Genomic DNA, 22,901 nt, shown 5'->3' with positions numbered 1-22,901 from the left:
CAAACACAACCAATGAAAATTTTGAGATAGCCTTTTTTTTCAGCGTGGTTGATTTCCAGATAGAAAATATTTTTTTTTGGAGGACACTCCCCCACAATCTTCAGGGTCAGAGTTTTAAGTTATACCCTGGGAGCATATAAGGTTTTAATAGAAGGTGTATTCGGAAAAACTTTAAAAAAGGCTCATTCGATTGAAATTTCAATGGTACAGTGCACTTTTTAATATTCGACCGTGATTGGAGGGCAACTAGCCCCCCCACGACCATCAGTCCCCCGCACACATCCAATCAAAATTTTGAGATAGCCATTTGGTTCAGCGTAGTTGAGTTTCACATAGAAAATATGTTTTTGAGGAGGATAATCCACCACAACCCTCAGGGCAAGGGGTTTAAGTTATGCCCTGGGATATATAAGGTTTTATTGAAGGCGTTGTCGTAGAAACTTCAAAAAAGGCTCGTTCGATTGGAAATTCAAAGGGATAATGCCCTTTTTAATTGTCGAACGTGATTGGAGGGCAACTAGCCTCCCCCCTCCCACGCCCATCATTCTCCCAAACACATCCAATCAAAGTTTTGAGATAGCCATTTTGTTCAGCGTAGTTGATTTCCAATTAGAAAATACGTTTTTGAGGAGGACAATCCCCCACAACCCTCAGTGCAAGGGTTTTAAGTTATGCCCTGGGGGCATATAAGGTTTTTGTAGAAGGCGTTGTCGTAGAAACCTAAAAAAGGCTCATTCGATTTGAAATTCAAAGGGCTGGTTCCCTTTTTAATAGTCGAAAGCGATTGGAGGGTAACTATCCCCCATCTCATGTCCACCTTTTCCCCAAACACATCCAATCAAAATTTTGAGATAGCCATTTCATTAAACGTAGTTTTAAGGTCTGGAAATTAAGTCCTTGAGGATGACAACTCCGCCACAGCCCTCTGGGCAAGGATTGTAATTTAAGGATTCTCCGAATCCTTCATATTCTTTTTTTATGGAAGAGATACTCGTTTATACTTTAGAGAGGGCTCATTTGATTGGAAATTGAAAGTTCTTGTTCACTTTTTAACAGTCAAAAGAGATTGGAGGACAACTAGCCCCCCTCCTCCACGCCCTAAATGCATCAGATAGAAATATTGTTAAAAATAGTTGAAAGGTTAAGTAACAAAACTCTGGCGTCGACAAAACCCCCCAGGGCCCGGGGCCAGGAAGAGATTCTCGTATAAACTTCAGAGAGGGCTCATTTGATTGGAAATTGGAAGTTCTAGTCCAGCTCTTACGAGTCAAAATCAATCGAAGGGCAAATACCCCCCACGCCCTTTTTCTCCACCCCTCCCTTTGAACTAATTCTGTTTATACCTGAAAGCCCAATGAGAGTTATAATGTTTTGGTATTAACACTCACCTACTAGGCATCTGCTCTCCTCCCTCACAAGGAAAGACACAGAGAGTGTAAGGCAGTGGCGGAACCAGGGGAGGGGCGAGGGGGGTGACCGCCCCCCCCCCTAACGGAGTCAAAAGTACTTTAAATTAATTAAATAAAGCAAGAATTCGTTAATTAAACATTCTACTAACGCAAGTTTATCGGATCAACCTATTTTGCTCCCGCCTAAAAAATCCTGGATCCGCCCCTGGTGTAAGGGAACTATAAATTTTAATTTGTAATTCAATGAACCCCGTTCCAAAGTTTATGTGACCACCTCTTCCACATAAAGTGTCCCTGGAAAAATAAATAAGTATTAATTCATTGAACCCTTATGGGTCTTTACTTAGGTAACGCTATAGCATTGCTTCTGACCTAAAAAGTTGATTAGAAATTTCAGCTTCCATGTTTATGAATATTGGAAATTATCTGAGGGGACGATTTTGTGTGAGCATAGTCCATAGCTGAGAAACTTCTGCTGGGTGGAATTTAATACGAGGGAATAATAAGCTGGAAAAGAAAATGCTTATTACGGGGGTAGGAACTTCCCAGGTGCGTGTTTTTCAAAATGTTAATAACTCAGGAAGGGGATAACTAAACCAATTCGATAATATTTAAAATTGTACATCTGAAAATAACGGGAATAAAGAATCAACGGAAATGTCAGAGATAGCACTTCAGGTTCCTTTAGATGACTTTGTTCGTGTCTTTTGAAAAAAGACATTTTCAAAAGACAGCTTAATTTCATTTGTTTTACTTTCTCTGTGGCTGCTCAATTATGCATGTGAGGGGGGAGACTTCCCCCCACCAATGTCTCCGCTAAGGTTTCAGTTTTTATCTCAAGCCTTAAAAATGAGCGCAATGCGATAAAAGTATAGCTCAAAATAGCATATGTAGAATAATATATGCACATAACACGAGACAATTAATCAAAATTGCATATTATGAGTTGAGGCTCACCCAAATGATGGGCCAGGGGGCTCACCGTTCCACAATCTATGAAATCAACCCTGCAATAATTGAAAATATAAAGTATTTTTGAGTATTTTAAAGTCTTTCACATCTCAAACGGTCCAATATTCTACAGCCCAATGAGTCTGTCTAATCTCCTAAATCGGGAACGGAGGAGATAAGTGAAGTTCCGCCCCGTATTGAATGAGTCTCCAGCCTCAACCTCCCCCTCTCCTACTGTCTACGCTAAAGTTTTCTACCTTCTGCCAACTACGCTGCCCCCACCCCAAAGACTTTAATAATGTAAAGTTTTGTATGGGAAGAACACATAGTAAATCTATTATAATTATCCAAATATAAGGTTAAAATACATACTCTGTGATAGATGTAAACTTTCTTTGGCACACAAAATCCTATTAAGGTCAATTCCAAACAGTCGTGATCCCTTTGTGTCAGCAAATGAAATGGTCAAAACACCCTTATTGGAGCTATTTCTTCAATCCATTCATTGTTGCCAATCGCTATCCAAAAGTTAGGCAAGCTGTTTTTTGTTCTTATATAAGGTTTTTATCAAAGAGGTAATCGTATAGACTTTGAAAAAAGCCTCATTCGATTGAAAGTTCTAGATCCGTTTTTTAAAGTCAAGAATAATCGGACAGTAAGCAACCCCCCATGCAATAAAAACTTAAAAGTTTTTGGGATACAAAATTAACAAAAATTAATTAAAAATAACTTTCCGAAAAATAAGTTTATCAAAGAAAATTAAAGGTCATTTTGAAATTGAGCTCAGTAGGTATTAAGACCTGTTAAAATTCAAACTCTAAATGGCCAGAAATTACTATTAAAGAATAAATGAAACCCAAAAAGAACAGAAATTAAATAAACAATCATAGCAAAAAACATACAACAAGTAATAATATAAATGAATAAACAGATTTTAAAGAGAGTAATGCTTAGATTGAATATGAAAATCAAGCTTAAAACCAAAAAAAAATAGTTTGCTATAAAAGTATATGTGAAAGTTAAAAAGGAACAGAAATTAAATAAACAATCAATGCGAACAAACATAAAATATATATTAATGTAAATGAATAAATAAATCTTAAAACGACTGAAACTTGAATTGAATATGCAAATCAAGTTTGAATCGAATAACAATAACTACAAACAAGAGTTTGGGTATCGCCTCACTGCAGAAGCCTAAAACCTACTGCATCATTGGTGCTTTACTGAAAATGAATTATATTACAAATGTTTTCTTTTGTATTTAATATTGAAAATAAATATTAAAATTACAGTAAAATTTTGAAGTGATGAGCATTCAGCAATTAATATCATTATACATCAAATATTCAGTTTAATTTATTAGTTCTTTCCAAGATTGGTCAAGACAAATATAGTATCACTACAAACAAAATTTGGATACTGCCCCCTTCTTTAACTGCAAAAACCTAAAACCGTCTGCGTCATTGGTGCTTCACTGAAAACGAATTACTCTTGTATTACAAATTTATTCTTTTCTAGTTCTTACAGCATTGAAAATGAAAATAAAAATTACAGTGAAAAAGAATCTTGAACTGATGTATCTTTCAACTGTTAATATCAGTACATGTCTAATATTCAATTTGATTTTGTTTATACTTTCCAAGACTGTTCAAGACTCGTATAGTTTTCAGTAAGGCGCCAATGACACAGTAGGTTTTAGGCTTCTGCAGTGAGGCGATACCCAAATTCTTGTTTATAGTTATTTTTATTCGATTCAAACTTGATTTGCATGTTCAATTTAAGTTTCACTCGTTTAAGATTTATTTATTCATTTACATTAATATGTATTGTATGTTTGTTCGCATTGATTGTTTATTTAATTTCTGTTCGTTTTAAGTTTCATTTATACTTTAATAGCAAACTATTTTTTTTCGTTTTAAGCTTGATTTTCATATTCAATTGAAGCATTACTCTCTTTAAAATCTATTTATTCATTTATATTATTACTTGTTGTATGTTTTTTGCTATTATTGTTTATTTAATTTCTGTTCGTTTTGGGTTTCATTTATTCTTTAATGGTAATTTCTGGTCGTTTTTTGTTTAAATTTTAACAGGTGTTCATATCTCCTGAGCTTAAGTTCAAAATGTCCTTTACTTTTCTTTGAAAAACTTATTTTTCGGAAAGTTTTTTTAATTAATCCTACAAGAAAGTGTCTTCTCTTTCAGGATCGTAATCTATGACGTCGTGCTTATTACGCATGCTTTTAATCGCCTGCTTAACATGATACTCTGCTTGTTCATTGTCCAATATATCTAGATGAGCTGTTACCTGCCTAACTTTTAAAGTTTTTGGTTTTTCTGAAGCACTGATAGCTGCATTTTGAATGTATTGCGCCATTCTTTTCTTTTTACAAGCCTTAGCACTGGTAAGGGATTCTAGACAGGGCTCTACGTATAACAACAGAGTCAGCAAAACTCCAAGTTGGATTTAAAATCTATTTAAGGGCTTCTATAATCCCTTGGTATTCTGTCTTTGCTACATTTTTTCTTGTTTTATCCGTCCAAGTTCAGGGATTGCTTCTGAACATCTACTAATCCCATCTCTTAACCTGGAGCCATCTGTAAAAGTTTCACAATATTTTATATGACGTTTAATTGGTTTAGTTTTAGATTTGAAGTAATAAATGCCCATGTCTAGTAAACTGTGCCAAGCACGGTGGATATGGGACAAGCCTGGTAAAAGGACGCGACTTTGATCATCACAGCAAGCTGGGAATGTAAATTACACACTTATTAATTAAAACTAAAGAGCCGTAATAATCACATCACTGTCAAATCACATCAAAAATGCAAGTACATCGAAATACATCACATAAAATAAGTCAAACAGAAAGATTCATTAAATCCAAATCAGACCAAAATATTTATTCAAAACCGCTGTTTTCATGCACTGAATGACTGGTAGAGTCTTCGTTGTCTCCCGATCCCTTCTGTGTATTTTTCTTGTTCACTTCACTAGACTTCGTCAACTAGACTTGACCTTCTTTTCTTCCCTCTTTTTGTTTCTTGAGACGAGCTTGGCTCTCTGATGGTCATATTCCTGAGACAACAGGCGCTCTGATTTCCATATTCCTAGCCAACCTCTAGTCTAAAATTTCAGGTAGTAAGGATTCATTCAAGAAAGCTTCAAGCTTTTGAAATATTTTCGCCCAGTACTCTTTTGACCGGTGAACTGTAATTATTTCCCAGTCATCAATGGAGTTAAAAACTATTAAGTGGCATATCTTTCTATCTAGTATCTCGAGTTAGCCTTGTATCTGGGAAAAATACCTATGATTTTTTTTAAACTGAAGACCTTCTCTGGATAATTCAATAAAAAATCCTTTGAATAGCTTTTGGACTGAGCAGCATAAAAAATGATTTAAATTCTGTATATTATGGACAGTTTTTATCTCTATAGGTGTGCCATCAGGGAGCAATCCATCTGCAGATGCACCAAGATATTGATGCTGTGGATGCACACTAAGTCCTATTTTATCTCCCTTTATAATATTTAAGTTGAATTTCTTTTCATACGCTTCTAGAGCAACTTATTCTAAATCCAAACCCTTTTTCATAAGGGCAGAGCAGAATCTAGGTCCCTAATTTCGAATTCGCTTAACAATTGGGGCAACTCTAGTGCTATTTTTTCTAGCTGTAATTCTATCGAAATAACTGCTCGTTATTCTCCTAGATCTCTCTTCAACCCAGTTCTCATTTTTTTTATTGCCCCTTGGTATTATAAAACAAACGGCTAATACTGGCACTATCCAATTTTAAATGTTGCTTAGTATATTTTTGTCTGACTGAGCTTCTTTCATCAGGAGTCATAACTGGCTTATTGCAGTTTGGTCCATAGTCCCGATCGCCAAAGTTGTTATTTCTGTTTTTTAACTTAGCAAAATGTTTTCCTCCAAGAGAACCATAATAACTTGTCAAATTACTTTCGGATCTTAAGCGATGTTCTGCTGTTTTTTTTTTCAATACTTTTTCTTCAAGCAAGAAGGACTGGACCTAAAAATATTTTTTCAAGCTAGTTGATGTCATTTCGGACCTGAATTATAAGTAAGGCTGGCTCCATTTACTTTTGCTTGGTATGAACCTCCCTTAGACCGGCTTATTTGCTTTCCCCCGATGAACTTTGCAACAAATGACATGTAGCTTTCAGCTAAGTTTGTAGTTACGTCATTTTGGAGCTGCTCTGCTTTTCGACATACAATCTCTACCCCTGTCATAACATCCTCAAACACGTGCATGGGAAAAGTATTCCACCGACTTTCTATTTTATCATTAAGGAATTTACCAATCTTAGGACAAACAGAATCGCATTTTGTGTGGTTTCCAAAAACATGGTACGGACCTCTTTTTAACAGGTTCTGCAATTCTTCCGCTGTTCCATTATTTTCGGAATTTATTTTGATCAAACCCCTTAAATTTTTGGTCAATTGCTGGATAATTCCTCTGGGAAGAAATTTGGTGTACAAACCTTTCTTATTTTTGCACAAGTTATATAGATGCGTTGTATAGTTCTTTGTGACGTGATTTGCACATTCATCTTTCCATATGTTTGAATGTAAGTTGCCTTCCAATCATTTTCGACTATTAAAAAGGGTACAAGCCACTCAAGTTTTCAATCGAATAAGCCCTTTTCAAAGTTTCTACAACAGCTCCTTCAATACGAAGTGCCCTGGTCTAAAGGAAAAAAAAATAGTTCTTTGTGACGTGATTGGCACATTCATCTTTCCGTATGTTTGAACCGTAAGAGACACACTGTTTTAGCTTATAAAAAAACACTTGAATCACCGTCACCAATAAACTCTAACAACTGTAATCCATGCATCTCTTCACTGGAACGAAAGCCTTCAACTAGAATATCTGTACCCATGCTCTTTGAATTTCCGTTATAGATCAGAATACAGAAATGGTCTTTAGGACTTGCTTTAGAATTTGCAGAAGAAAAACATATATAACAGTATTTATTTTCTACGCCAGCATATAACAGTTTTTTCGTAAATGCATCTATGATAACTGCAACACATCCTTTGACTGAGTAATCATGCCCTTTGCTACGCTTATTCCAGCCTCCATCATATATCACTTTTGTCCAGTATGAGTCCTTTTTATACTTAACTTCATGAATGGCTAATTGTAAGGCCTCTCGTCCATTTTCTCGCAAAATCTCCGACAAACTATTCATCCAAGCACTACCCAGCTGTCTTTCAATACGGGAATAAACTATTTGCGACATTGGCTTCACTCCAAGCACTCCGAAGAGTTCCCACAGTGTAGAGTATCCATCTCCAGTGCCCATGGCTCCCCAAACAGCCTTCAAATTCAAGCAACCTTTTAAAATTTAGTCTTTTTTTGAGAAAGAGACCTGTTTACTTTCTGTAGTAAAGCTTGAAAGATATTCTTTTACACTTGTTACTGGACATTCTGGTTCATTTTTAATCCTCTTTTCCCAGTTATACTTTTCACATTTAACTTTCAGTTCAGTTTGCAGGCCTTTCTTTTCTAATTGTTTTATTATCAAATTTTCATATGATAGTCTACAACTAATCTTGTGTGTGAATACAGAAGCTAAATCACCGAGGAAATGTCTTAGATTTACAATGCTGTTTCCATCTGGAATTCCAGATAAGTCAAAATCGGTAAATGTTGCTTACCCATCGATACCAGAAGAACCTCCACCGCTTCCAAAATTCTGTGCTTCGTTTATTTTAGGATTTACTGAAAGTTCCTCTGTAATTTCAGATGGGGTTGAAAAATCATCTTTTTGTTCTCCAAGCTGCACCTTTCTAAAAAATGAAACATAAAAAGGAATGCTGGTTGATAAACCTATCATTCACAACATATATACACATAAGGGAAGTAATTATTGATGTATTGGAAGCACTACTACTACTAACAACTCACCGCAGCACCAAGTCACCTGAGGCCAACACAGCTACACACGCTCCCAATCCATCTTATTCTATTCAAAGCCCCCCTTTTTACACCCTCCTGCTTTCCGACCTGCTTTCCGTTTAGCCCTAGGTGGTTTGCCGGAAAGAAAAATCTTCAGCAGTCAGTCACCTCTCATCCGCAGAAGGTGCCCTAGCCATCTCAACCTTTCTCTCATTATAGTCTTAGAAAGTGGGATTGGACCACATTGGGACAAATCCGGATTGACTACTCCCTCTTAATTTGTAAACATGTCAATACAACATTTTATTATCATGCCGTCTAGCTGCATCTTCCAGATCCTTCGCAATTTTATCCAAGGTCTCCACTTCACACCTCCTGAGTTCATATTTTATGCTTTCTTCACTTTCATTACATTTCTTTTATTTTCATATGATCTATTGGAAGTGCTATGTTTTATACAGCTCATAAGGATAGACATAACTTTACAAATCTCAGGATTAGCTCAGGGATAGATTTTTGTTTGTTCCGTATAGAAACTACTATAAAAAAGCCGAAGTAAAGCTTATTGCATATCATTATATACCAGAACTCCAGTGTCAAGGCCCTGGGACCCCCCTCCTCGCCCAAAAAACAAAGCTAAAAAACTTTCAAGCAAGTTCGCTTCCTCTATTGGACATCCTGGAGGCAAGTAGTTAATCTTTCTCCAAATCATAAAACATCCTTTCTCCTGAAACAGAAATTTTTATCGTTTGTGTAGAGCTGGTAAGATTTTTCTGAATCCTCCTCCACAAAATTAAATTGTACGTAACTGGGAAGCCTAATGTGAATTTGTCTCCTAACCATTGTACATATAAAAAAAAGTTTTTTTCTATAAATTTTTCTCCATAGAACAGAGTCCAATCAAAATTGCGGGCTTTCTTCCTATTGGCTGACGAAATAACGCTACCAAGCGGGAAACAGTGGGAAAATAAAGTAAAAATCGAGAAATTTTTTATTTGTATTTTTTTGCTTTTGTATTTAATTTAGTTTGTGATGGACATCAGATACTTCTTGTAATCATTGTAGATTATAGAATTTGCATACTGTCCAAAATTCTAGTCTTTGGAGCAGATTTCATGCCTTATAGCTCGAAAATAATGAAAACTAAAAATAATTTTTTGTACCTTACAAAACAAATGAATAATTCTGTAACCAACATTTTTTTTAAATACTGGTAGATTCAACTGAAAAAATATCTACTTTCATTTCTCATCTACTAAATTTTTATTCAACAAACTAAAATAACTTGTTTTCTTATTTTCGTCTAAGGAGTCGTCGAAAAAAAATCAGCGCAAAACCACTTAAATCGCAGATGTTATTCCAGATTTTCTAGCGTAGGGAAAATAGTATTGACCACTAATAAAGATGATTAGCCTTAAGGCTTTCTCTCGTAAAAAATATAAATAAAATGCAATATGATAGAATACAAATGATTTCGTGTTAAAGGAAAAATCTTTTCATAGTTTAGAAAAACCAACACATCAAAATCGAACCAAAAAAACTGTTCGTTTTTTGGGTATTTTTTGGGGTATTTGTGAACAACAAAAAACAGTTTTGTTCGAGTTCGAGCATTTTTCAGAATAGGGAATTATTTTTCTAACATTGATATTTCTAACTTTCAAGACCTCTTAATTGTGCAGTTAAGAAATTGTAGTGCTTAAAAATGCAAAGGTAGAGACTTGAGCCCAGCCAAAGTTCAAATTACTAAAGTAATACCAAGCCAGTAAGTCAGAATCTCTTTAAGGGGAGGCATTGAATTTTCCCAGAAGGGGGATGGTATCACAGAAATTTTCCAAATTATAAGAACAATTTGGAGAAAACTATATTAACTCGAATTAAAGGTGTGACGACAGAACCAAAGCTTCCTCTGCCCGAGAACGTGTTTGAGTAGCACTGGTGTCTTTTTTAATGGTAATCTTGCAAATCAGGTCTTCATCTTGTTTAATTTTGGATAGGTCATAGATACTAAAACGATACGACCACTCCTGGGGCGGAAATGATGTACTCGTAATTCATGCTCTTGAAATGTGATTATAAATATGACGTCTAAACATGCAGAAATAATTTTCTATAATTGTATTAACTTGCTTGATAAACGATTAATAATTCAAGTTTCTATTCATTTTTTCTAAGCAAATTATAGTTTTTTTATGTATAGAATTCTCATTGTGTTGAATATATACCGGAATATGTATTTAAGAATATATATTGGAATATATAATTAAGAATATATATTCGAGACATAATTGACACTACTTAGTATTGCAAAATTCCGGAAAATGACTATCTCACTTTAGTTTTGAAATTATGTAGAAATTACCGTTTTGCAATGTCCAGTTTATTCGTTCTCGATTTTGTAAAGTACTACTGGGAAAAAATAAACCTATCTGTTTCTAGGCCAAAAATCGGTACTTTGGGTGCCCAGACATTGCAGATTTCAGGCACGTTTACAGGGCCTTGCATTGGAGCAGCCTAAAATTGAAGAGGGAAGGGTGGGGGGGGGCTTAAATTTGAATAAAACCAAAACTATGAGAATTATATGGAAAATATAAATGTAAATGAAAAGTGGTAAATACCACAAGATTTTCCGCACATATCTGAACTCCGTGCCCACAACGTACGTGCCCGGCAAAAACCAACAGTTTGAGTGGCCTTATGAATTTAAATTGGTGTATTTGCTATAGTGACGACGTTCAAGCAGTTGCTATTCTGCTACGAAACAATTTAATTGCTTTCCGCAGGAAATTCATTTGGCTTGGTGCTGTTGATTCTTTGTTGAGTCACTTATCGCAATTCTAACAGTGAGTATGTCTTAAAATTACCACTTTATTCTTAACTATCTAAATAAGAACACAAAAAAGCGTAAGTTCAGTACTTTTTTCAGGCTCGTAAATGTTACATCTCTATTTTGTTGTTTTCCAGTTTTCATACTCTGAATTTCAATGATGTCAATATCTGTCGGTAGTGTCAATAAAACCTTACTTTATTTTCTGAACTTTTCACCTAGAAAAACAGATCAAGATATTTTTACCAAAGTTTTGACAACTACTAGCGAAAAAATTAGTATAAGAAATAACAAAAATAGCTGTAATAGGAATTATCCTAAGATAAAGTTAATGAAAAGTTAGGAAAGTAATCTCGTTGTTTGTTTGCTGTAATTAGAAGGAAAACTGATTAATTGTTTAAAAGAGGCTAATTTTTCTCTTTCTAATAAATAAATTTACTGTAGGAAATGCACATGATATCACTTTCAAGGCACTTTTGAAGGAATTTTGGGTCAAATTATACCGATATACCATTCGACGCCCTATTGGAGCAAATATCTATTAATCCCTGACACTCCAAAAATAGCTTAGTTGTTAAGCATTTTGGCAAAAATTTAGTTTGCGTGAGCAGAGTCATATTAATGGTGGCGACATTCATCTGTATAATACAATAATATGACATTTGTAAAACTTTGCCCATTTTCAAACAACAAAGAGTTTATTGCAAGAAAAAGTAATACTAAAAACTTAATAAACATGCTTAAATCATTACGCAAGTGTTAATCTACTATTATGCTTTTCTGTCTTTTAAGAAATTGAAGTACCATCTATATTTGAGCTTTCATTCTATGTAATTAATTAAAAAAACTTTTTCCACAAAATAAGTTCTTAAAAAAAGTAAAGAACTCCATTAAACCAAAAATGAACAAAAATAGAATCAAATAAACTACGAAGCATAGAACTACAACAAATCAGTGTCAATAAATAAATGACACACAAAACAAACATAAATTAAAATAAGTAATAGAGTCAAACTCAAAACGAGCAGAAATTTACACGAGTAAGGTTCAACACCCCAATGCTTTCTAGAAGCCAGAATATAACTTGCACTTTACTGAAAAAAAAATGAAATGATTGTACATTGTCAGTTTAATATACATATGCTGATATTTATTCCTTAAAATCTTAATTAATGTTTTATTTCTTAAAGTTATAAAAATTAAAACGTTTAAAAGAATTTTTTCAGTAAAGTACAAAATGTATTCTGGCTTTTAGAAAGCATAGGGGTTTAGAACCCTACTCATATTAATTTCTGCTCGTCTTGAGTTTGACTCTGTTATTTAATATAATTTCTGTTTGTTTTTGGTTCCATTTATTTATTGATACTGATTTGTGGTAGTTGTATGCTTGGTAGATTATCTGATTCTATTTTGTTCATTTTTGGTATAATGGAGTTCTTTACCTTTTTAAAAAACTTATTTTGCAGAAAAAGTTTTTTAAATTAATTTTTGTCCGTTTTGTATTGAGATTTCCCTGAAAAAGACTGAGCCTATTCTAAAGTTAAACAACCATCCCTTCAATAAAAACCTAAAAATCCCCTGGGCGTTACTTAAAACCATTGCCCCTACTCTCTGGGGTTTGTTTAAACCCTAAAAGCCTTGTCATTTCTTACCCAGAGAGAAGCCTTTCCTTTTTTTCTTCTATAGAAGTAGTCATCTCTGCCATAAACTCATTAAAAATAAACCAAATGCCCTGCAATCTTCATACATTTTTTTTAAGCTATCTTATTTCCCTGCTATCTTTATTCCTGATTTCTCAAAAACATTATCTTGGCGTACAAGAAAATATTTTTTTCATACATTGTATTGTCAATCCGTTGTTGGCAAATACATTAATTTAGGCACATAATTTAATCTGATTAGGGTTTAAACTAACGACTGAATTAATAATTGTTGATGCCACTTAATTGACAGCTATAATAAGACTGAAATAATAATTCATTAACAAAAATATAAAGGGCCGTAGCCAAAAGTCAGTTAATTTTTGCCTACAAGAGATTGTTCAGAAATCAATCAAGGTTGGTGAAGTATATGATTTGGTGTCCAGGTTATGCTATTTTTAGGTCCCTAAGTGGTTCAACATCCCATTGGGTGAGGAAATGGGTCTCAAGGGTTCACCATCAGAATAATCACCAAAACGGTCATTATATCTCATTCCCTATTTTTGGGAAGTAAGAGTCCTAGCTTTTGGAGTTTTCGGATGAATTTGACAATTTTCATCAGAGGGGAAGGTCTATAAAGGCAAACTATCACAATATTATCCGTTAAAGGAGGTCATATCGATTATTCAAATGTAAAAGCACCATATTTACTTTTCGTTATTCTGATAAATTTGTCCTCAAGGTTTTACAAATTTTGCGGCACTTTTCTCACCCATTGTGCCACATTAGACGCAGGATTTAAGTAAAAAGTAGGTTGGATTGGTTTTAGGCAGTATTCTTTCCAACTATGAAATTAAAATTCATACCAAAGCTAGCTGACACTGCTAGATGTCATTTATGTGTTTTTACCATTGGCTTACTTCTTGTTCTAATATAAAGCCTTTCGGGTAATAACACGTATATCCGTTAATTTGAGTGTATATGATTGGAACATGCTATAGAGTAAGGTAAATATTCAGCAAAGAGGGACAATCATCTTCATAATAGAATTACTAGATGCCACTTTTTACATGGAATTTATTGAAACCTCCGCTTTGAATACTTTTCCTCTGAAACACCGATTCTGGGGCCGGTTTGTCGATGATGTGATCTCTGTCTGGAATCACGGAGAGATAGAACTTAACGATATTTTATTCATCTTAATAGTTTCGATTCCAACCTTCAGTTCCCCGTGGAACTGGAAGATAATCATAAACTGCTTTTTTTAGACGTCTTAATCTTCAACAAATCTCTCAGGCTTGAATATTAAATTTATAGAAAACCTGCACATAATGATATGTAATTGCATTTCTCTTCCAACCACCCTCCTTGTGTAAAAAAAGGAGTAGTTATATCTTTAGTTGATCGTATCATAAGAGTTTGTTCAAAGGCTCATATAATCCCAGAATTAAATTATCTGAAGGACATTTCGTTTTGCAATGGATATCCCGTCAAGTTACTGGAATCCATCATAGAAAAAATACAAAAAAAGTCAGGAAAAGATTTATCATCTCCACAACCTCCAACGGATATTATCCCTTTAGTGAGTGTTACTGTTTTGCCCTATTTTCCCAAATAAGGTGACAAACTGCAAAGAATTCTAAAAAAACATAACTTAAATGTCACCTTCAAAAATTCTAATCAAATCCAGAACTATTTTAACAGCGGCAAAGAAAAAACGAGCCGTATTTTTGGCAGTGGTGTATATAGGGTTCCATGTTCTTGCGGCTGTTTCTATGTTGGAAGAACCCATAAGCAATTGGAGGAGAGATTGTTGGAACACAGGTCCTCAATCGACAAAGCTATGGAGCTATGCCAAAGGCCTGAGACTTTTGAATCCGCCTTGGCTCAGCATGTGTATGACAACCCGCACCATTTCGTTTTATTCGATAACACCTCCATTATTTACCCTGTTAAAGGTCTCATCCAAGTTTTCAGGGAGGCAGTTGAGATAAAAAAGTATATTCACCGAAAGGTTGCTCTCAATAGAGAAACGGGAGAAACCTATTTAAACCCCATATATAATGAATTAATTAGTTCTGATCGTTTTTAATTGAATATTAAAAAAATTCACATTTTGCAACTTAACTTAAACTGTGATGATGTTTTACCTGGAAAGCATTTAATTTCTAAAAATTCTCTGTATAATTAAGAAAATTTAGTCCCCATTCAGTACTATATTTTTTTATTCAGTTACCCTTTTACCGGCACTTGGAGAGGGTCTTCAAGTTTCAGTTGCGCTTTGTTTTAAGGTTTTAAAAAGTTTTTTTATATTATCCATTGATTTTTATTAGTAATTTTGATATTATTATCTTGCACTGTGGACGGTCAAGCGGAGGTCTTGACCGAAGTATTTGCATTTTAGTCCATATGTTTCACTGGCTTGTATAATCCTCGTTTTTCTCTTATTTTTTTTACTATTGTTTCGTTTTATCATGATTAGCCAGTGTGGTCCTAGAAATTATTTACGACAAGCTTACGGGGAGCGTACGACCAAGTCCGTTCTTAATTATTTTGATTTTTCCAAAAAACACGCTAACTTAATTAGCCAGCAAGAATTTTTACAGAATTGTAGGAATTTTTCCAAAGTCTCTTCGTTTTCGATTAAATCTAGGCCCGCAATCGGAACTGAAATTTAGTGATAGGGTTGGTTTTCAATCATTGAACCACATTATAAAAGACCAAAAAAACCGACGTTTTTTCCTTAGTAACATGATTTCTAGAGTTCGACATTATTTACAGTGTAACCTCTCGTCACCAGATTTTCAACAGATTTCTAAAATAGCTCAAAGTTCTTTCCGTCACGACTTTTTTATGGCTAGAGCTCGTTTATCAGAAAAGTTTTTAAAATTACAATACAAAAAATTTCAAAATTCCAGACGTTTTCTCCCTAGATTCTGTTCTGGCCCGGCCATTGAGAACCTATCTTCGAAAGTTCTTACACCGGAAGAAATCCATATCTTATCTAAGGGACCAACATTTTGCTTGCCTCATCCACGAGTAAATTTCTCAGAGATAGTATCCAGTGTGGAGGCGGGTATATTTGGCTCAAGAGGTATTGTGGAAAATCCCGATTTACTTCGAGGGGAGGTTGTTAAGAATCTTCTTAACTTCACTCCTTATTCCTCAAATTCAAAAACTCGGGAAACACAAATTCTGGTAAATTTAACAAAAGACCCAGACATCATTATCACCAGGGCTGACAAAGGGAATAAAATTGTTATCTTTGATAAAATCTCATATAATAAAAAAGTTACGGATATTTTGTCCTACACTCACACTTATAAATGTATAGAGTCAGACCCCACCGACAAATTCACCCGTGAAGTACGAAAAGAGCTGGGAATTTCACAAAAAGAAAGACTCGTTACTCCACAAATGTACAAAATGTTTTACCCTAAAGGGTGCTCCGCTCCTAAATTTTATGGTCTCCCAAAAATCACAAAGATGGAGTTCCTCGGTGCCCAATTGTGGCCTCTTATAGTTCGCCAGCTTCCAGACTGGGAAAATGGTTAGCCGCAATTTTTCGTCCTCTTGTGTCGACGCAAGCTTCTTACATTAAAAATTCAGTACACCTTGTGGAAAAATTAAAAAACCTTGATATAAAAAAAGACACAATTTGGGCCAGTTTTGATGCCATTTCGATGTATACATCATGTGATATAAAAAAATGTGAATTTGCTCTTCAAAAGAAACTAGTAGATAATATTGGCCGGATGGATTACAAAACGTTAGATATTGAAACCATTATGTGACTTGTTCGCCTTTGCAATAGATATTCCTTATATTTTTGGTACAATAATCAATTTTTCACCCAAACAACTGGGCTCCCTATGGGTAAAAGCCTTTCACCTTTTTTGGTCACTTTTTACATTGAATTTATTGAAACCTCCGCTTTCAATACTTTTCCTCTGAAACACCGGTTCTGGGGCCGGTTTTTTGATGATGTGATCTCTGTCTGGAATCACGGAGATAGAACTTAACTATATTTTATTCCTCTTAATAGTTTCGATTCCAACCTTCAGTTCCCCGTGGAACTGGAAGATAATCATAAACTGCTTTTTTTAGACGTCTTAATCTTCAACAAATCTCTCAGGCTTGAATATTAAATTTATAGAAAACCTGCACATAATGATATGTAATTGCATTTCTCTTCCAACCACCCTCCTTGTGTAAAAAAAGGAGTAGTTATATCTTTAGTTGATCGTATCATAAAAATTTGTTCAAAGGTTCATATAATCCCAGAATTACATTTTATGAAGGACATTTAGTTTTGCAATGGATATCCCATCAAGTTACTGGAATCCATCATAGAAAAAAGACAAAAAAAGGCAGAAAAAGATTTATCATCTCCACAACCTCCAACGGATATCATCCTTTTAGTGGATGATAAGAAAGTTTTTACTGTTTTGCCCTATTTTCCCAAATTAGGTGACAAATTGCAAAGAATTCTTAAAAAACATAACTTAAATGTCACCTTCAAAAATTATAATAAAATTCAGAACTATTTTAACAGCGGTAAAGATAAAACGAGCCCTATTTTGGGCAGTGGTGTTTCTAGGGTTCCATGTTCTTGCGGCTGTTTCTATGTTGGAAGAACTCATAAGCAATTGGGGGAGAGATTGTTGGAACACAGGTCCTCAATCGAAAAAGCTATGGAGCTACGCCAAAGGCCTGAGACTATTGATTCCGCCGTGGCTCAACGTCTGTATGACAACCCGCACCGTTTCGTTTTATTCGATAACACCTCCATTATTGCCCCTGTTAAAGGTCTCATCCAAGTTTTCAGGGAGGCAGTTGAGATAAAAAAGTACATTCACCGAAAGGTTGCTCTCAATAGAGACAAGGGAGAAACCTATTTAAGCCCCATTTATAATGAACTAATTAATTCTGATCGTTTTTAATTAAATATTAAAAATATTCACATTTTGCAACTTAGCTTAAACTGTGATGATGTTTTACCTGGAAAGCATTTATCTCCTTAAAATTCTCAGTATAATTTAAAAAATTGAATCCCCATTCAGCACTGTATTTTTTCATTCAGTTACCCTTTCACCGTTACATGGAGAGGGTCTTCAAATTTTAGTTGCGCTTCGTTTCAAGGTTTGAAATTTTTTTTATATTATCCATGGATTTTTATTAGTAATTTTGATGTTATTATCTTGCACTGAGGACGGTCAAGCGGAGGTCTTGACTAAAATATTTGCATTTTAGTCCATATGTTTCACTGGCTTGTATAATCCTCGTTTTTCTCTTCTTTTTTTTTTTTACTATTGTTTCGTTTTAGCAAATATTCTATTTGGTATCAATCTTTTGTGGGAGGAATTAAAATCATTTTTATTAAATTAAGTTATGAATACATTTACTCCCTCCCCTCCTGGGAAAAGATTTCACAATAGACCACAAAATGTGTGATGTTTTGGGTATAATCCGGAAAAAACACCATTTTTACAGCCTTCTCCCAATAAGAATGGAAGTTTTGACTTAAGTGCAGGCGTGGCAACAGAGGAGGGTGGCTTAAAGGTACAATATTCTGCATATCTTACCAAAACCCTTTCATAGCACTGCAAACTTGTCTTGAAATGTCTGTTATGGTAAAAAGCGAACAAAATACTTCAGCCATTAATAATTTTCATTCTTAGTTGTTGCTTTGCGTCAACCTTTTCAGTTGTTTGAAAAAGAAAATAAAACATTTTATTTATGATGCTAAAAATAACAGTGTTGGACTATACATAGTCATTCCAGGGTTTGAAAACCCTTTGCCTCAATAAGAAAAATTCCCTTTCCTTTCAAAACTTATAGTTCAGCTCAACCAAAATTCAAGCTAATTGTCCAAAATCATCTCTTGGTAGATACTTATGAATTTGAAAGATCCTATGGAAGTTCTTTCTTATTGATTCCAGCAAAACTAATTACTGAAGAAAAAATAAAGAAAAATACTTCAAAAATATATACTGCACAAGTTAATTACAAACCTTGATTATGGTTTTCCGATATTTCATTTATATCTGTTTCAATTGATGTTTCATGTGTCTCAGCAATCTCTTCATTGAAAGCTGGGCGTACTCCTAGAAATTTTAAAAATATAAAGCACAAACGAAAAATATATTAGCTGTCATTGTTGTATTTGCAGAACCATATTAGGAACAAGATTTTCAGTTAGATAAGATTTACTTAAAAAATGAACTACTACTAGCCTTTAAAGGCTGAATTTGCATTTTGAGTCAAATAAGAAATAACAGACAATAACAAAAAAAAGAACAACATACAAAATCAATTCAAATGAAAAGATAAAATTTCTGAGGTCAGGTAAAACATAAAAGATAAAATTCTAAAGTAAAAAATAAGTTCGAACATGAAATTAAAGTACAAAGCTAGGAAACACTTGCTACACTGGCAATACAAGAAATTGGTTATGTACAAGTTAAAAACTATTTATTATGTCAGTAAAACAAGGGATAAAACATTTTTGTATCGCAAGGTAGTACAAGGAATGGGATATAAGGTGGGGACACAGGCTGGAAGCAAATTATTTGCAACATAGTTGTCAGTTTCCCTCACTAATTTTTTGTTTTTAGATTTAATAAACAAGTCATACAAAAATAAAGTATAATGAATAATTTTAATTTTAAAGAAGAGAAACATATATTGGGGGCTTCAATATTGCAAATAATAATGATGATGTTTACATTCCATGTTGGTATTTGAAAATGCCACAAATGTGAACTGCAGAACCGCGTTTTACAATTGCAGTTGAACTAGAAAAAACATCTTCTGTCTTTGAAACAGTAAAGAAGCCCCACAAAGGGTGGGTTTCTGTAAGGAAATATATTGAACTACGAGCATGTAAAGCAGCACAAACGTGACTGGACATATCCTATTCTTTTCTTTAAATAATATTTACATATTTTCTTTGACTTACTATTGGTGCAGTTTGTGTCCAATTGTGACTAATTCTAAGCTGATTAACGTCACTCATTCTCTCGTACGGCCTTTATTCGCCCAAATAATTCGTTTATCTATTCATGTATCTATTAAACATACGAAATGAAAAAACAAGTGGCAAGAGACGGTCGGTTTAATTTGGCACAGTGTGGGTATTGCCCAGTTTATGTTTTTGACTTCAAAACATGAATTGGGCCCTTCGGTGCTTGTGATAGCAATTTTTAAAAATAAATTTTTTTATCTTTATCTGGGCTTATCGTATTTGGTTTAAGACACTCATCTGATCATTTGGGATGATTTCCCAAAATCATCCCTGAACAATGGCCTCGCAAAGGAAGAGGAATATGTCAATACTTAACACTTTGGGGGTCTTCATCACCTTTCCATTGCCTAGGCCAGATAATGAGCAGCTCTGAAGAGACCATGACATGCCACCTACTAATAGCAGCACTTCTCTTTCCAGGGTAGAAAGAACAGCGGCCAGGTTAAATCGTGGCATAGCATCGTCAGAACAGGTATCGGGCAGCTTGGGGATTCAGGGATTATGATGGGTCTAATCTAACAGGTCAATTTTGCATTGTCATTCTTAGCAACGATCAAACAATCTTCTGCAGCACCCAAATATGATAGGTGCTGCAATTATGTATAATGTTCATCCTTAACTACATCAACAATGACACAGGTAGGGCTGTAGAGAGAATTTATGGCTACGTTTGCTGGACTTCGGTTTAGTTGAGTTTAGATAAGCCCGGGGCAAATTAGTTCCCATTCCAACAGCGCGTTTCTTGCTTTCTGATTCATTATGTAACAGAATTAATGTAGTTCATCCTTATCTTCTATCCTAGAGTAGAAAAGGAGAGTTGCTATAGTGTTTTAGGCTCTGTGATTACTGCTGAGCCAGAGCCTGAAACTCTGGTTTCAGAAACGTAGAGTTTACCTATTCTTTATTCCTCCGCCTTATGGATAGGGTTGGTTTACTTCTCCTTTTTTCTACGGATCTTACACTCCACCAACCGACATAATCAATTTTGCATGCCTTATAACAGATTTAACTTTTTTTCGAAAAGACACTATAAATACAATTTGACGTATTGCACCTATTTTTACTCAAATTTATTTAATCCAAAAACAAGACATGGCTATCGTGGTCAAAGCCCAAATATGATGTATCTTAGTCATAATTAGCAAAATAAAGTTGTCTTATAAAACTTCGTCACGATAATTAAACCAAAGGATAAAAACACTTGAGATTGAGAATAAAATTGTCGGATAAAAGGATTGTGGGATATAAGGCTGGGACACAGCTTATGGAGGACGATTTCTTTCAGGTGCATGGTATTCAGGAAAAGGTTCACGTTACGGCGGTTCAGTGTGCCGACTTACCAAAACGGAGGCATAAATTATTTCTTCTGCGCTCGAGGGTCTCTAGTTTTGAAATGTTTAACAAATGCAAATATGGTACCTTGCCCTCTTTGAAAGTGATTCTTACAGCTCTCTTTTGGGTTTTTTCAATCTTTTGTGTTGCTTCATTTGAGAGGCCAGGGTGCCACACAAGACAAGCATACTCTACTATGGGACGTACGAAAAAAATGCATACTTGTAATAAATGTGATTGGGGGCAACTCAATTTGTTTAAGGGTTTAAGGAGGGAAAGCGAGGAATTTGCTTGTCATAGGATATTATTTATATGGGTATCCCCTTTCAAATTGGAAGAAATTGCAACACCAAGGAGCTTAAGAGATGTGACAGAGGTTTCAGGAGGGATAGGATGAAGAAAAGGGGAGGGAATTGAAGGAAACTTACTGAGACTATTGCGGATTCAGAAGGGTTAACTGTCATGTCAAGGGAAGAGGCCTCAGAGGCAGTATCTTGCAGTATGCCCATTTGGTTGCTAAAAATGTTTTTGTGACATGTCTCTAAAACTGTCGAGTCGATAAATTTCCATCTATTGTCATAAAGGGTTGAAATGATGTTGATCGTAAAGGAAAAAAGGAGAGGGCCTAGAATAGTCCCCTGAGGAATGCCATTAAATATAGGGAGATTGTTTAAGAAACAAATTAGATATTTAACTGCTGGAGATCTGTTAGAGAGAAAAGAGGCAACGAGCTTAACTAGGAAATTTTCAGTGTGGAATTAATTTTTAAGTTTATCAATAAGTAAATTATGGTTAATCAAATTGAAAGCTTATTAAAGATCAATAGAAATCAGATTAAGCCACGTGTTTTTCAATTAATTTACCCATGGTATCAACAAGATGGATCAGGTAATGAGAGGTTGACGTGGATTTGAGACTACCAAACTGTCTAAGATGAATGAGGGGGAGGACTTTAATGGGAGAAAAAAGCCAGTCTGGGAGAAAACTTTCATACAATTTTGAAAAAATTGAGGTGAGGGTAATAGGACGAATGCCATCGAAGCCAGTCTTCCTAATTTTGTTTTTGATTGGGGTAGTAAAGCCTTGTTTCCAATATTGAGGGAACTCTCCAGATTTGGTAATCTCATTAAACAGGGTAGATAGGGGCTTTGAAAGGTAATCACTGATAGGTTTAATGAGAGGAACAGGGATATCTAAAGGGCAAATGCTTGATCGTTTGAGTTTTTCAATTTTTTTCACAACATCAGGTGGGGAAATATGGGGGAATGAAAAAGAAACAGGAATATCCGGAAATACGTAACATAGTAGTCGCAGACTCTGGACAATAGAAGCCAGAAATTTATTGAGGTTATTAGCTGTGGTCTTTGGAGGTTAGTTTATATTGAAATTTAGATGTTCATGACTCTTGCAGGTAAGTTTTTTAATTTCAGAGTACCAATTCTTTGGTTTATCATGGCACAAGTTTTTAATTTTTTTTTATAGTAAGCTCGGGCAGCTTTTCTAATTTAAATTTTTAATTTCTTTCTTAATTTATTTGCTTCAGCTAAACTACCCCTTTAAAATAAGTTTATTTTTGTGCGGATTAAAATTAAATAATAACCAAAGTATTTTTAGTCAAAGTTTTTTTATATGGTATTCAAGAAAATTTGAATTGGTCAGCAAATATTTCTGCCCTATGTCATTTTAGTTCATTTAATGCCAAGAGTTTCCATTTACAACAGAAGTTCAAGGGGGTCAATACTGAGTTTCTTCTAGAGAGTGGAGGTCTAGTCTTAGAGAAAAATTTGGAA

The 22,901-nt window shown here is 34.7% G+C and overlaps 1 pseudogene; it reads right to left on the bottom strand.

Annotated features, from left to right (window-relative positions):
• Nucleotides 1-7,357: 7,357 nt before the first annotated feature.
• LOC148939033 (uncharacterized) overlaps nucleotides 7,358-22,901 on the bottom strand; it is a 19,589-nt pseudogene continuing 4,045 nt past the window's right edge.

Source organism: Artemia sp. Qi Xiang Cuo, unplaced genomic scaffold (genome assembly GCF_049724085.1).
Source record: "Artemia sp. Qi Xiang Cuo unplaced genomic scaffold, ASM4972408v1 HiC_scaffold_22, whole genome shotgun sequence".
NCBI classification, from domain to species: Eukaryota; Metazoa; Arthropoda; class Branchiopoda; order Anostraca; family Artemiidae; genus Artemia; species Artemia sp. Qi Xiang Cuo.
This window is presented reverse-complemented; position numbering and strand designations above follow the sequence as displayed.